The sequence below is a fragment of the Pseudophryne corroboree genome, chromosome 9, assembly GCF_028390025.1.
Source record: "Pseudophryne corroboree isolate aPseCor3 chromosome 9, aPseCor3.hap2, whole genome shotgun sequence".
Lineage (NCBI taxonomy): Eukaryota > Metazoa > Chordata > Amphibia > Anura > Myobatrachidae > Pseudophryne > Pseudophryne corroboree.
In genome coordinates this window covers 452,662,546-452,667,337 of record NC_086452.1, presented here as the reverse complement: position 1 = coordinate 452,667,337, position 4,792 = coordinate 452,662,546, and the positions used below count along the sequence as shown (strand labels likewise).

The 4,792-nt window shown below is 40.6% G+C and overlaps 1 long non-coding RNA gene across 1 annotated transcript; it reads right to left on the bottom strand.

Annotated features, from left to right (window-relative positions):
• Nucleotides 1-378: 378 nt before the first annotated feature.
• On the bottom strand, nucleotides 379-2,177 carry LOC134957127 (uncharacterized). Its single transcript, XR_010186481.1, has 3 exons — nucleotides 2,104-2,177; nucleotides 1,818-2,030; nucleotides 379-1,214 (listed from the first exon to the last, which is right to left on the bottom strand). It is a non-coding gene; the product is annotated as an uncharacterized LOC134957127 (long non-coding RNA).
• Between the last annotated feature and the right edge of the window lie 2,615 nt (nucleotides 2,178-4,792).

Below are 4,792 nucleotides of genomic sequence, written 5' to 3'. Positions count from 1 at the left end.
ATCAAGTGGTCAGTTTACTTCCTGCTAAAGACATTCTGCCTGGCAATTATTGTATCTGCAGGCAAAGAGAATGATTGGAATCTAGAAAGAGTAATGATTAGAAAAAAAAAATCAAGTGGTCAGTTTACTTCCTGCTAAAGACATTCTGCCTGGCTGGCAATTATTGTATCTGCAGGCAAAGAGAATGATTGGAATCTAGAAAGAGTAATGATTAGAAAAGAATCAAGTGGTCAGTTTACTTCCTGCTAACATGTATGTGTGGCTCCATCAACATTTTCCTCCTCCAATACCCCAAAAAAATGAAAAGGAATAAATGTGCGTACTATTTTTTTAAATTAATTTGGTGCACTTATAATTAATGATGTTAAAAAAGGGGCAAGGAGCTAAGTGTGATATTTTGTAAAGCATCAAAAACACTTGCTAACTATTTTGAGTTACTTATCACAAATGTCTAACTTTTTTTTGTTACGTTTTTTTTGGTGGCTGCTTGTCCTGCCCTTTGCCTTTAGCACTGTCATGTTGGCGTGCTCTGGTGGACCGTCTTGGTGGTGATGAGACTGGCGTGATATTTGGAGTAGTCGTACCAGAACTGCTGGTTGTTTGCTGTTGGTGCATGCATCTGAGTGTTTCATTCAGGTTAGTGAGGGTGGCATTGAGTTCACGTGTAGCAGCATTTTGATTGTCTTCTATTCTGAATCAACTTTCATTAATCTTTTGACTGTTTTGAAAAATGCTCATATAACTTTGCTGTTGTCTGTGCTGTTCTTCCATTAGTCTGTGCTGTTCTTCCATTAGTCTGTGCTGTTCTTCCATTATGCGCTGTAAGTTGCCCATGACCTGTGTAATGTCTGTACGCATGAGTTCCATGGTATTGCCTATTCTGGTTGTTTGCTCATTTTGGCGACTCAGATTTCTTGAGATTCTTCTGAGGTGAGATGGTAGGCTTGCAAACATTTGTGTCTGCTTACGCAGGCAGTCTTCATTAGTGGCCTGCTGTCTAGCCCAAATAGTCCAAAACACCTGATCAGGGCCTTGTGTTACTGGTGTTGTTGGGCTGTGTTGTGGTGGTGGTGGTGTGCTTTGCTGTGGTGGTGTACTCACAGGTGCTGGGGGGCTCATTCCTTGCATTAATGGCTGCATTTCTAAGATGTTTGTCTCCTCCATGTCACTGTGTTGGGGTTGTTGCGGAGGGATGCTGTTCCCAGGACTCGAAGCTGAAATGTTAAACATATCTCCGTTAGCTATCCATATGGTTGTGAAATTAAAAAAAAAACACTACACATGGAACACATGTTATTCACTGTTGCTTTAAACTATTCTGCCTAGCAACATCATCACTCATAGCTTAAATACATACATATGCCTGTTTGTGGCAAATGTGTCTGGTTACTTAATTGTGAAAGCAAACACTTTAGTTTTATTGTAGCTCACACATACTCCACCATAAAAGTAACATTGTAATACATAATGTGTTACCTTATAGCTTTGTTCAAACAAACATAGTAATGTTTTTGTAGGTATTTTGCAATGTTACCTTAAGCACACATGAGATTTTTTGAAAAACAAACTTACTTTTTACAAACAAACCAACATGCTTTTTTGTTGCAGCATCTTAGACCCAATGTCATACTGTATGACTCAAGTGGACATACATATCTTTACTGGATGTGGACAAGGCCATTTAGTTTGGATTCCATTTCAGCTTTTACTTACTGCGGTAAGAATTTTTGTTTTGGATGTGTTTGGACTTAATGCGGTTATGACTGATTATGATTATGTTCTGACATTTTACACTTTTTTTGCAGTTTGATACTCACAATCAAGATGAGGGGAGTGTGGATGACGTCTTGGAGGTGTGTCCAAAATTTGGAGTGGGGGGACAGAACATACGGACGATAATCTTCGTGGCGGGGTAGCCTGCTGTGTTTGTGGCGGGACAGACGACCTTGCTTTCTTTTCGGCCACAGGTTTCTTGTGGTGATGTCTAACAGAAGAGCCACTTCTGCTGCTCCATACTTCTTTTGATGGACCTTTTAATGAAAGTGCAATTTTGTTATGGCCATTCCTTTACAAGCATACCCTATACTACAATGGACACTTTACCTGCTTCCGCAGCGTCATCATCATCAGATGTGTTAGGATTTAATGGCCGACGAGTAGTACTGCTTTTATCAGACACTGTATAAAATGAGATATATTCATAAATCATGCTATTGTGTATACATCCACCCATTATGCTTATAAACATTTTTACCTTTAGAAATGCTTGGTTTTTAACTCAAAAAAACATAAGGACCAGAAATACAAAAAAAAAAAAGCACTATGGCAACATCAAGACAGGAAAACATGTACAGGACACTGACATAGGCCACAAGTTAAAGGAATGGGTTTTTTTTTTTTTTTTTTTAAACCCACAAATTAATTTTGTATTGTTTTTAAAAATAATACAGATGCAATATCTAATTGGCTCTGTGATGTGGCACTCCAAATACACATTACCACTATATGACCACAAAAACCCCCCAGCAAATGTTAAGATTTAAAAAAATGCAGTATGGTGTCACGGTACACATACAAGCAAAAATAATTATAATTTAAATTTATTAAAAAATACATAACATTCTCTAAAGATGACATTACACATGTAAGTGGTTTACAAACCACTTTCCAGTACTCCAGCCTCTAACATGACAACGACTTATTTTAATTCCAAAAAACATGGATCACTTATATATAAAACATAGTCATAATTTTTAACGTAAAAAACGCCCAAAAGGAAATCATTATTGCAGGACAAATCAGAGACACAACAAGTCCAAACTACACATGCTAAATATCTGTCTGAAAAACACATGACATACAATAAAGTAAGATGTTACATTGGCTTTTAGCTAACACATGACCCAAAACAATGTATTTGCAAACACACACTTGAAGATGGGAGTAATATGCAACGTCACATGACACAGATTACAAAATTAAACTTATTAAAAAAAAACACATGCTCACCATTCTTCCTTGGCCTATCTGAATCCCGGAAATGGGTTGCAGAGACAACTTCAGGAGGTATGACACTCCGCATGGGCTCCTCATACTCCAGACATCTTGCAATATAGGGCTGCCCACCACCGGTTTGCCGAGCCGACTTGGCCTCCTTGGCCATTTTGGACTTGACACGTCGCTTTATGTCATAGTACCGTTTGCGGCACGTGTCCTCCGTCCGCTTGACCACCCCATCACTATTGACAGCAGCAACAACTTTCGCCCACAACACCGTCTTCCTCCGTGTTGGCACCTTGGCGGACTCATGACCAAATAGCTGCCTCTGATACTTCATCAGCTCACGCACCAATGCCACATTTTCAGCAAAACTAAACTTAACATTCCGCCAGGTCTTAGTAGTGGTGCGTGGCTGCGGAGCACTCTGACTGTCACTATCACTTGAGGCTGCTGCAGCAACCTCACCCACCTCCTCCACCTCACTAACCTCACTAACACTCACCTCCTCCACCTGACCGACCTCCTCCCCCTCACTCACACCCTCCACCTCTGAGTCACACATAATTGTGTGTCTAAACAGTTAACACAGGGGAAAAAAAAGACAAACAACACACTCCTCCACTACCACTACACAACTCACACACACACACACACACACACACACACACACACACAAACACTGACAAGGGACTATGAAGAAAAATAACTTGGACTAAAAATGAGACAAAACCACAAAATACAAGACAACAAGAATGACAAGACGACTTTCAGACACAATACCACACTCAGAAATCGCTACCAACACTCCTCTTCAAACCACAAAATCACCTACCTCCACAGCACAACCTCCCTCCTCCTCACCACTAACTAAACCCACGAGGTGCGGACGGTTTGGGGCGTATTTATATGGTTGCGCAAAGACACTCCTACCATCTGAAATACAACCAATCACGAACGGGGATGAAAATCGAAACTGAAAGTGAAAATGCGGCCGCGGGAAAAAAAAACCCTGCCGCGTTTAACTTAGTGAAAAAAACAGCAAATCCAACAAAAACACGTACGCAAACGACAATGACGGCCGTAAATGTGGCAAAAAAAACCGACTGGCATCGACATCGGAAAACACGAAAACCATAAAGTCGACTGCTTTGTAACTTTGCGTATATGGATTCAAAAAGTTGCATGAAAATGCACCCGATACAAAACGAGTTTAAACACTACACAAACCGACTCAAACACGAATATTAGTAAATATTGCCCATAGAGTCTGATTTATCAACAAGTTTTATCATATACAATGAGTTTTAAAACCAACCAATCAGCTCCTAACTGTCATTTTTCAGACACACGACAGTTAGGAGCTGACTGACTGGAGAACCATTTATCATACACAACGAGTTTTAAAACTTGTTGCATACAATAAAAGTTGTTGGTAAAGCAGCCCCTTCACGCTTCTCTTTCCAGCATCAACATGCAGAGAAAGATTGTAGGTTAAAATAAGAATTTACTTACCGATAATTCTATTTCTCGTAGTCCGTAGTGGATGCTGGGGACTCCGTCAGGACCATGGGGAATAGCGGCTCCGCAGGAGACAGGGCACAAAAGTAAAAGCTTTAGGATCAGGTGGTGTGCACTGGCTCCTCCCCCTATGACCCTCCTCCAAGCCTCAGTTAGGATACTGTGCCCGGACGAGCGTACACAATAAGGAAGGATTTTGAATCCCGGGTAAGACTCATACCAGCCACACCAATCACACTGTACAACCTGTGATCTGAACCCAGTTAACAGCATG